The sequence below is a fragment of the Salminus brasiliensis genome, chromosome 4, assembly GCF_030463535.1.
Source record: "Salminus brasiliensis chromosome 4, fSalBra1.hap2, whole genome shotgun sequence".
NCBI classification, from domain to species: Eukaryota; Metazoa; Chordata; class Actinopteri; order Characiformes; family Bryconidae; genus Salminus; species Salminus brasiliensis.
The window spans coordinates 34,266,148-34,278,240 of NC_132881.1; the positions used below are offsets into that span (position 1 = coordinate 34,266,148).

The 12,093-nt window shown below is 41.0% G+C and overlaps 1 long non-coding RNA gene across 4 annotated transcripts in view; it reads left to right on the forward strand.

The window, feature by feature from the left end:
* Window positions 1-12,093, forward strand: part of LOC140554782 (uncharacterized) — a 367,378-nt gene that overhangs the window by 141,109 nt on the left and 214,176 nt on the right. For all 4 annotated transcript variants that reach the window (XR_011979644.1, XR_011979642.1, XR_011979645.1 and 1 more), the window contains one exon: window positions 3,471-3,539. This is a non-coding gene — a long non-coding RNA (uncharacterized lncRNA). The remainder of the gene's footprint in view (window positions 1-3,470; window positions 3,540-12,093) is intronic.

The following is a 12,093-nucleotide window of genomic DNA, read 5'->3' on the forward strand; positions in this document are numbered from 1 at the left end:
CGCGCACCCTGAAAAGCCCAAAATAATCTGTTTTACTTTTAATGGCAGCCATTTTATATTCATTAAGATCAAAATGCTGTTTTTTTTTTTTCGTTTTTTTTTTTTTTCTGCTGGCAAATTGCATAGCTATTCCAGTCACAGCTTGAGAAGCCAGAGGCCCCACAGCTTTTTATCTGCTTCATAAGTAAGCATGGGCCTAATATCTCTAATGTGCTTTGATGGAGCAGAGACCTTCACAGGTGGCAGAGGGAGGCAGTCATCAAGCTCACAAGTCAAAATAGCAAGTCCCCTTTCAGCCTAGCTCTCTCTCTCTCTCTCTCTCTCTCTCTCTCTCTCTCTCTCTGCCTCTCTCTCTCTCACTTTCTTCCTGGAGTTCAGGCGTGATGTTTGCAGGTGTGTGAGAATATGATAATTAACTCTGACATATCTCAGTATTGTCTGATGAAACGGCTGCTACCGCAGCTCCAGTCTTCTATATTTACCCATCAGCCTTCCTTTTAAGGCAATTAGCATTATTTCATCTCTTCATCCCAATACTTTCAACTTGAGGAAGGAAAAAAGCAAAAGCCTCACTGGTGATGTCAGTGACAGCTCTGTTCCCAGTGAACATTCGGCCAGTAAACCATCACATGCAGGAAAATTTGCGAAACCTATGCTTTTTTATGGTTAAAAAAATAAAATTAAAATAGAAATAAAAAAAAAAACCTAAACAGACAGTAAGTGGCATTACTGACTGAAATATGTAGGTTTATTTAACAACAGACAAGGTTTAGTTGTTCCAAAGCAGTGCAGCATTTTCAGATTTGCCACATAATCACAAAGCTAAGAGTTTAAGCCCAGCTGATGCCATACTGGTATTATTTGTAGTGGCTTAGTTAGGCAACTTTTTTTTTGATGGCTACAGCAGGACATCTGTTTAACTTGAATTTTCAGTCCTAATAAAGCATAGATCCATCGGCAGTCAGGTACATGATGATAATTACAATAAATCAACAGCCAATATTTCATTATATTTATAGATTTTTTCATCATGTTGCAAATTGTGTTTTGCTCACATTATGGGTCATTAGGGGTTGTACACCTCACATTCTTTGCATATAGGTTTTGCCTATTTGCCTTTATTTTCCTGTAGGATTATGTGGTCTTTGCTGTATCAAGGACTGCTAAGGCAGAACCTGTCTTTAGTATTTACTGATCAGACTTCTTTTAAAGCCAATTAGTAGTATTTTAAACTTGCTGAGGCCACCACAGTGACATCTTGCTGTATTTCAGTGCAGCGGGTTTGAAAACCTAAATGAGAAGAAAAATTGAGAACTTCAGTTCTAAATGTTGAGGTTGTTTCACCTTAATGCCTAAAGACATGATTCTTAGTCTAAATTCTTTGCTGTCATATAATTGCCTTCAGAGCATTCTAGTCCAGTCTCCACACACTCCCTGTAGCTGTTCTTGTACTCCTCAAAGTCACTGTGTGCTCACTGTGTTGTTGACTAATAGCATGCTAAATATTTCAAGTTTAGAAGTGTGTGTCTGTGCACTTGACAGTGGGTGTTGAGTTACACCGGGAACAGCTTGTGTCCCTGCTTACACTGACTTTCTCCCAATGGCCAGCAGAAGGCACAGTTGCAGCATACCCAAATTTAAGCCATGCACCCCTGTGCCCTGGTCCCAGCCAACATCCCCCCACCCCCCCTGAAGTCTGCCTTGTCTTCAGGTTTACAGCACTTACGTCCAGCCCATGAGTGAAAAGACACTGAGCCTCTAGTACCAACCCACTTTCTAGTGGCTGCAGACTTCTGGGAGAAATCCAGTATAATGTGGCATGTTTACAGGTTATAATATTTGCGTTTGTCATAGGAAGCATGACTTCCTGCACATGGACAGGCTATCTCCAGCCTTGCGTGTACCTGTGTGTTTGTGTGTGTGTATGTGCTTCTTTGTGTGTGTGTGTGTGTGTTTCTGGCATAGATGAGGGAATATGATAACCTTCCCTCTTTCTGCAGGTCTTAGAGGTGAGGTGAGTGTGCCTGGCCCTGCCAAGGCGCTGTTTAATGGGCCTCTGAAAACACTCAAAAGCAGACACAAATGTGTGTACGGGCAGAGGGCCAGCAAAGCCGCCGAAAGAGGTAGAGGTGCGGGGTGGGGGATGGAGGGGCATGCAGATTTTAAACAGGGGGGAGGTTGTAAAGGAATGCTCGAGGACAAAGCTACTGCAAGGAGGAAGGTAGAAAAAGTGAGAGAAAGAGAGATAGAATGTGTGTGAAGTGGTGCGAGAGACTGACTGAGCGAGAGACTGGGGTAAAGAAAGAAGAGAGATATTAAAGGGGGGCTGTTTTGCATTTTTCATGTATCCTGTTTTATATTTTCACCCTGAGGTTCACTTCTGACGTTTATACTTTTATGTAGTCATAATTCATATTTACAAAACTGTTTTTGAAGCTGTTCCAACTTCCTCATCATTAGTTGTGCTGTTTTTGTTACTGTGCCTTTAAGTCTGATACATGTAAATAACCTCGCCTCTGATAGTGTTGCCCTGTCTCATTCAAAACACAGTCCAAGCTGAAACATGTCTAATAACTTCGGCCTGAACCCCTTGAATGTGCACACATATATATATATATATATATATATATATATATATATATATATATATATATATATATATATATATATATGCATCACAAGAAGAACACAATTGAAAGTTTCCATCTATGTTCATGTAACACATATAAAGTGACGAGAGATTAGTATATTCTGTATGTATGATGTTTACGACATGGAGAATTCAGATTTCCATGATGATGGCCCTTTAAAAGGAAGGTCACAGTGGAAATAAGGAAGAGTAAGGAATGACAGCAGAAGGAGCTCTTTCCCACTGCTCTAACTGGTATAACATTTAGGACGATAATGAGGTAAAGGGAAAAGAAGGGACAGACCTAATCGTTTTGAAGAGTCTCAGACTCCTGATTTCAAAGTAAAATCACATCTTGACCCTAATGTCTTCCTGTAATCGGAGGAGTGGCTGACAGTGGGAGAAAATATGCTGCATAAGTTAAGCATGCTCAGTCCCGTCACCTGTTTATTTTTCTGTCTCCGTTTCATTCTCGCATGAAAGGCCAGTTTAATCCTGATGGATTCCAACTCCATCCGAGCAGATATATGCGGAAAAGAATCTAGCAGGTATTAGAAAACTGTCAAAAAATACACACAGGCATATGAGTAGACAAAGTTGCTTTAAGAAATGTGGCTCCAGTGCTGCTCGGCTCGCATCGCAGCGCAAATTGGTAGCCATGTGTACGGATATAATTGAAAAATGAGCATTGATTTCTTTTTTCTTTACTAAATAAAACAGTATTTATTTTGAAGTGGAAATGTACAGTACTAAGACAAGTGCATTCACGCTCATTAAATATTCATGAAGTCCTATTTATTACTTGTCCATCATATGCATTATGTATTCTTCTCCCACTCAGATCTTTGAAAAAAAAGAAGACGATGAGGGAAGGAAAAGGAGGAGGGGGGCAATGTAACAACATAAAAAGGTAGGATCAAATCCCATCTATTTCTCTGACACCAAAAGGAAGGCAAACTTAATTATGAGACACTGAGAGCACCTTTCTTTTTGTTTTGTTTGATTTCTCTCTCCTCTCGTGTGTTTCATGTTTCATGATAATAAGTAGAGCAAACGCAGGCAAGCTCTGACTACAGTACACAGATATTCTAATGCACTCATATACCCACTCTCTCCTTCTCTTGCTCTGCATCTTCGTCTTCCCTGACGACACCAAGGTAGGAGAAACAACAGCCCCTAGTGCTGTATGTGTATGGAAAATGCGGCACTGTTTTGACAATGGCAGTAAAGTGGGGGAAAGTGGCGGGCCCTTGTGTGCGGGTCATCACTCTTAATGCAGAGCGTGTCATCAGTCCCCGGGACAACAGCAGAAATGATGTGGCTGATACATATGAAACAGGCGTCATGCATAAACATGGGGTCCAGGGGGGTGTCAGAGGGAGATGGTGGAGGTGGCGGCGGAGGTGGCGGTGGCCGAGGGGGGGTGTTGAGGTGACGTTGCCGCGGGGATATTGCTTCGGCGGGCCGCAGCCTGGATGGCTCTTCAACCCTGTTTATTATTCATGAGCTTTTGGGGTGGTGTAATAAGCCACACCTTGGCTGGGCGGCCGCGCCAGGGCCGCACTAAGTGATGGATCGTGACAGCACTGACGGAGAATATATCATGATTAAGATCAAATACAGCTCCACACCACACCTCAGAGCACCCAACACACACTTAGACGCACACATACGCATACACACACACACTGTAAAGGACCACACAGCACCTTTTATTTGCTGCAGCATCAGTATCATCACAAAAACATTAATCTCGGACTCGCGGTCTCCGGCAATCTCATGTGACCCAGGCAACTCGACTGAGATTCTGCGAGCAAAGCCGATTCTATCTCGCTCTAACTCCGCCCCTGCGCGCTTCCTGCTAAATATGAATGCTCAGTGGTGTATATATGCTGGCCTAGGTTGCTGAATATGCACTGATGTCTCTGCCCCTGCGCTGAAAAAATAGCTGAAAGAATGTGGTGTTTTCAAACCTAGGTAAATGCCAGTCTGCATGCATTAGTGGCTGGATTACTCCCCACCAAACTGACCCCCTGGTTAAAAAAAAGAAAAAAAGATGTTATTGCATCAATGGATTTTGATCCCAGTGCTCAGTCCATCAGTGAAAAGCTTTTTTTTTTTTCTTTTTTTTTTTGAAAGATCTACACTCACTTGAGCTTTGGATTTCACTTGTTAGACCTCTGCTTTTCAGATCTGTGTTTCAGTATCTGTGTTTGTGTTTGAACATGCACCGTGTTGTTGTTGAGAATTGAGCCTTCATTCACTCTGTACAAATACCACACTTCTCTCCAGCCCTGTTTTTTGCTGTAAATAGAAGCGCAGCTATTGCTCCCTGCTTCCTGAGAGCCCGAAGGGCAGGCAGCAGTGTGAAAAGACATTTCTTTCTCCTACTCTCGCTGGCTTCCTAATGGCAATATGGGCTTCTGATGCGAAGCTAAACCAAGATGACACCTGTTGCTTTGTCTCACTGAGCTTGTAGTCAGATTTTATCCAACTGAAAGTGAGACTGCTATCAATTTCAAAAAACAAGTGTTCAAAAAACAAAAATGAAAATCACTGACAAAAAACCACTTGGAGCAGCTTTTTCTGAAATCGTCTAGAAGCTCATCTAGGAAGGTGTGTCAGTCTTCCTGGACAAACCTGGAGCAGAAACTTCCAGTGCTTTCAGTGCAGATCGTGAATGAACCAGTTGAGAGAGCTGACAGAACCACACACAAACACACTCCACACAGTACACACACAAAGTGCATGCTGTTGTTGGGATCTTCACGTATGAGAACACACCTTTTGCAGTGCTTGGCTAACACACAGCTGGCTTATATAACCAGCTGTTGTGCTAGCTAGTTAGCCAACTCTGTTGTGTAGTTCTGCCGACATACAGCATGTTTCGTTGAGTTGATTGTAAGGGTGGTGTAAGGTTTGGTTTTTGTTACTCAGACGCCATTATGATATGACATATAAGACATTCAAATGGAGGCTCTAAGAGATCCATCCATCCATCCATCCATCCATTACATCCCCTACTGTTCCATCTAGCCAGTACTATTATGTATGCACAGTTTCCCTTAAGCACTACAGAAACATGTACATAAGCACATACAAGGCTGAATTCACTCTATTTCTTTAATCAAGTTTACCAGGATAGACTTATTCATCTCCCCCCAGCCAACCAATAAAACAACCTTTTTACAAAGTACTTACTGTACATTATAATTTCTATACTTCTTTTTTATCACTGGATTTATCAATGCCTATAGTGATTTCCTTAAGACATAAGGCATTTTCACAATAATGAACAGTATATCTTCCCATGCCTTTGATTTGATTTGATCCCCTTCTCATAACTTCATACCTTCATAAGGCAATGCTCAATATTAGTTTTTTTTAATGCAGGTCAGGTATCTTTGTATATCTTCTCTTTGTACTTTGAACCTTCCAGACCTGCTTCATGCAAGACTTATACGTGACAAGGTGAATATGATTGGACATAATTCAGCATTGTTTTCTGTTTCTGTCAGGCATTAAAGTCTTGCTAAACTGGGTGGTGTAGGAGTGAATTGTAGGAGTGTTGTATGTATCTCTGTTCATTCAGTTTGTTTTAAATATCCTGCGATACATTTTCAATGTTCAGTATTCTTCTGCTTCTTTAACTAAACCCTCTGAAGCAGTGGCAGGTGCTTCACACTATAGTGTTGGATCTTTGTAGCAGACAAAAGTATTATGACTTTGAATTGAAAAAAGTATTGGGACATCTGCTCATTCATTGTTTTCATTCACTGCTCATTCATTTTTTTTAGTTTTTTACTGCTTTTTTACTGCTTTTGTTGGAGTAACAGTAGGTATACTGTCCAGGGAAGACTTTCTACTAGATTGCTGTGAAGATTTGATTGCATTCAGTGACAAGAGTGTTAGTATGTGGTGTTGGATGACAGCCACCTCACCTCACCCCGTCCCCAGGCCATCCCAAAATGTACTGGATGGAGCACCATCATTCCAGAGAACACAGTTCCACCACTCCACAGCTCAATGCCGGAGGGCTTTATACCCCTTTATTCTACACCTGGCATTGGGCATGGTGCCAGTATGTTCATGTTTATCTTCTACAGAGTCCTATTCTATTGGCAGTACTTCTCTACAAGGACTAGACAAGCTGTGTGTGTATTTGCACATCTGTGTCAGCAATGGGTGCACCTCAAAGTAGCTGAATGCATTCATTAGAAGAGGTGTCCCTAAACATTTGGACATATAATGTAGGTGGAAAGCCTGCTGTAGTGTATTTCAGTTTGGGACATGCCCTTCAAAAGTCTTGTTAACCAATTTAATCACTTACTATTCAGCATGTTCATAAAAGTGGCCTCCTGAGTGGCGCAGCTATTTAAATGTTGGCACTGTCATTGGAGGATCGCCAGTTCGATGCCACAGCCATCCGTGGCTGGGAGTTATGTAACAGAACTGGCAGTTGGCATTGTCTTCCAAGTGCGTTCAGCTGTCCAGTGACAAAAAGATTAGCAGCACTTCAAAAAGATGTAGTGGCCTGTTTCATGTGACTCAGAGGAAGCACATGCTAGCTTTCACCCTGCTAGCACTGGTGGGGTCATGTGCTAGGGGGAGTCCTAGCTACTGGGTGGGAATTGGAAATGACAATTATTTGGGTGAAAATTGGGTTTGAAAAATAAATAAATAAATAAAACAATAAGAAACACATTGACAAAACTTAAGCCATGCTTCTTGAAATGGTTCGAGATGTGACTGTCTACACATTCGGGTCACATGTATGTCGCTGGGACAGCTGTTACATGCGTACATGTTTTGGGAGTGTGCAGATATCAGTAGTTTCTGGTCAAATGTTACAACTGCAAACAATCTTCTATTTATCGCAAATGAGATTTATCCTTCATAAAGATGTGGATTTCCAACCTATTTATTGTAACTGCTCATGCAGGATCACTCTCTTCTGGCAGGTTACAAGGAGCAAGTACCGAAACTATCGAAATGTGGACTAATGCAGTCTCCGATTTGAGTGACTCACGTAGTGCGATCATTGTGTACCGTGAGGGGGAAAAAAAGCTGTAAAAAATTGTTCCGAAAATAAAGGCAATGTTAGTGACCTTGCCTCTTTTGAGAGGCACGCTTTAGTGTGCAGGTGAGAAGAATGTGGACACTGGGCCTTTAATTCATCAAATGCAGAGGGGTGGAGTGGGAGGGAGGTGAGAAAAAAACAGGCGTAGCCAGTATCTACAAGCCGCATTCCAAAGGGAGATGTTTTCAATTCACTCATTATAGAAAGGTCATTCATGGTCAAGTTCAATGCCACGGAAAAGAAGTGTTCGCTGCGAGGAGCGCCACCCACACACTGTGCACTCAGCGGAGGGAGAATTACGTGAACTATGTAGCCTAATTTTTTGGGCAAATACAAGAAAATTAGCCCTGTGTGCTATTTACATTCAGAAAAGAGTAAAGGGAAAGGGTGGGTAGGGAGGTGTACTGAGGGAGTGAGGCAAGGAGAAAAATAGGTGGACATTAGTGATTCAGAGGAGAGGGGGGAAGGTGATGGAAACCATAACAAAGTAAACATGCTCTCCAGAAGCGCAGCGCTGTAATGATGTTATTAGTATGCATGTAGCCGAGCCCAAATGTAGCCTATAACAGTCCGAGCCCCCGTACTTTTTTTCCCCTCCCCTCTCCCCCAATAATGGCTTTAGACTCTATTCAAAGCAGGGACACTCGGAGATCACGGCCAGCGAAAGGACAGGATTGTGAGATAATGCACATCGGCAAATGGAACATGACCGCCGTGTCCAGCGTCAACACTGCCCATTGTCTGCACCACGAACGGATGATAGCGACTGCACAGGACAACAAAGCACGACCACAATGGGCCAAGCATATTAAGAGTCAGCCTCGGTCCACTACAGCTGGCCAGTATGCAGAGAGAGAGAGAGAGAGAGAGAGAGAGAGAGAGAGACAAACAAATAAGCAAACAGATATACAGACAGACAGACATCGTTTTGGGAAGGGAGAGATGCTAAATACATCAATTAAGGTCCCCTAGCTTGCACATCAAACGGTATGATGGAACATTTTAGCTCCAGGATGCGGTACACATTTCCATGAAGGGGTGACTGCAGAAGAATGGTGGGGTGCAGAGTGCTGGGAGGAGGGGTTAAGGTGCATTTGCATATGCATGTTGGTGTGTATGAAAGGGGGCAGGGCACAGAGGGGGCCAGTGGGGACAAGAGTGACACACAGAGAAACTCACCCTCTTTCCTTCGTAACACAGCATTCCTTACCTCTACAACCAGAAACACACAAAAAACACATCTTCTGTGTTCTGTATTATTTATATTCACCTTTTTATTAGAGAACGCTTCATCACTTCATCACTTTTGTTGTAGAGCTTAGAAAAAGTAATAATTTCATACATGTATAGTCTGTATCTGTATTCCATTGCTGGTATCACAGTACACAATACTGATTTTCCATTTTAGCACTATTGATAGATAACGCTGCATAATTACAATCTGGCACTTCTCCCTTACATGATGTTTAAATATTGTGATGAACGGATCCATCCGAATGTTCCAAAATGAATCAAATCTTTTTTATCTTTACTTTTATTTTATTTTTTATTTATTTCATTGTTTTGTAAAGTTTTCATTTAGCAGATTCAGGCTTTTCGAAGTTAAATGGTATATTTGTGTCATTTGCTGGGTGCCCTGGATCATTTTAAATAAACAGTGCAAAAATAACTGTTTAAACCGTGTGTCAAAAATGAACTGGTCCATCATAAAAAACAGCGAAACACCATAATATGATTGTGGAGAGTTGATAATGCAGTAAAGAAACAATTTATTAAATATGATTTAATGCACTGTTTAATGCACTGAAACTAGTCAACAGTTCTAGCACAGTCATGTCATGCGACCACACTCCTTTCTCCTCCCAGCTCTAGTCTCATTAGTAGTTTGGGCAACAGTAGGAATACAGATATATGTTCAGAAATGATTGTGAAAATACTGAGATTGTACATGAAATCAAACTGTAGACTGATTGAACCATTGCACCCTTATTAAACATGAAGAATAATTCAAATGTGTGATTAATATTAATAATAACAGTTGTATGGAAAGTGAAAAAATGCCATGTATACTGTGCAAGTGTGCAGTGTGGAATACCAGTGTTTATACCAGCAGCATGTGTCTGTTTTCTTTATTAGTTTAAACCTCATCTGATACAAACATCATCTGACTTATCACCTGACATATGTGGTAAATGTTGTGATATTCAATTTTATTAACATTCCCTGTCACACTTAAAATGCTTTGCTATTAATGTATTACTGTTGTGGTTCACTGTACTGTATATAATAAATACTACAGTATGGTGCCACGTACATGCTGTTTACTCCCTAGTTCGTAAATTGCAACTAAGCTGCAAAAGAAATGATGCTACTTTTGTGCTGCCACAGTTAACTACGACTGTCCTTTCATATTGAAGTCATAAGGAGTTTTGTTACTGGCGACAGTCAGTATTAAAGGTACTTGAATGGAGTGCTCATGCTATTGGGAAGCAGTGTATCATTATTTTGATACTATTTTGACAAAAGTATTGGGTCACCTGGTCATTCATTGTTTCTTCCAAAATCATGGGTAGTAAAAAAAGAGTTTATCCTGCCTTTGTTGGAGTAATTGTCTCTACTGCCCAGAGAAGACTTTTTACTAGGTTTTGGAGAATTGCTGTAAGGATTTGATCATTTGGATGATCATTACCTCACTTGTTCCCAACTCCTCAGCTCGTCCCAAAAGTATTGGATGAAGCACCATCGTTCCAGAAAACACAGTTCCTCTGCTCCACAACTCAATCATGGTCCACGCCTGGCATTAGGCCTGGTACCAATAGGTTCATGTTTATCTGCTCCTATTCTATTGGCATTACGGCTCTCTAGGGACTGGTCAAGCTGTGTGTGTGTGTGTGTGTGTGTGTGTGTGTGTGTTTGTACATTTGCACATCTGTGTTAACAATAAAGTAGCTGCATGCATGCATTAGAAGCAGTGTTCACTGTACTTGGGGGGTGTAACTCTGAACTACAGATTGTCTGTATGTTTCAACGCAGACTGCTTTTTGAACAAGACATAATACAGAGCGTGCAAGAAGGGGTCAGCCAGCGAGAACAGATGCTATTTACATACTTCTTAAAGGTGCAGTAACAGAAACCAGCCTGAGAGGATGAATAATGAATACATTAAACTACAAAGTACTGTAAATGTACTACAGGAGGCAATAAGCAGAATGTAGTAGTTTTGATATGTATAATGATCTTTTTTTTTTTTTTACAGATACTGACCTATTATAGATTGTAAAACTGGCCTATGCTCATCACCTCATCATCTGAATGCCAGTGCAACAAAGCGAAAGCCTGTGTTTTAGTCTGCTCTACTCCATCAATGACATGATGTCTCAGTACTGTTGCACTGATATGTAAAGAATGTGACTCATTGGAAAATGTGCAGCTTTTTCATATTGGTTGTGTCACAAACTACTCTTTTAAAAGTAAATAAATAATTAATGTACTAAATAACTAAATATCTAAATAAATAGAAACTTGAATAATGTAAGTATAACATCAGTCAGTTTTTTTTATTGTTGCTAACAAGCCAAACCTGCCCATGGTAACTTTACGCTGTTTTATTAATAGATATAATCTGTCAGAAAAACACAGGACAACACATGACACCTGTCATGACATGTTTATGGCATGCTCATGTCAATGTCATGTAGCAGGCTCCAAGTAAACTGAGTGAACTGTTGCCAACAAAACAATTATACCCATCTGACTTGCCCTCTGAACAAGCTTGCACAGTTGCTCAGAAATAAATAAATAAATAAATAACAGCAATAAATGCAGTCTTGTGCATCTTTTATGTAGAGATAGAAAACACAGCAGCACACACACAGCTCCAATTTCACATCATAATCAGTTTTAGCATGGCCGACGTGAACATGTATGCACGGTCACCATGACTCTTCTGGCAGCAGCTTTAATGCACATGTTAAAGAGGACAAAGACAACTGTACAGAATGGTCTGGCGGTAAGAGTTAATTCACAATGTTTGTACTTGCTTCCTTGCAATCTCAGTGATCACTGCTGTTAGGAGTGTTCGTAAGTGATCGTTTGTTTGTTTGTTTTATTATTAAGTTAATAAAAATCTTCATAGCCAAGATGCCGCCGATTTCCAGACGCATCTCGTCTTCACCAGTGGCGTTTAATTTAACAGCATGTTCTCAGTGTGGTCAAACACAAAGAATGACAGTGTCGTGACAGCTTGCCGTGCAGTGTCCAAACAGGTCAGCAGATAATTAGCGCTTTTAATTCACAGAACTGCAGTGTAGGTGTAGCTCGCCACTGTGCTGCATCCTGAGCCCCTTTTAATTATGTCAGCATACTGTTATCCAGCTCATATCAC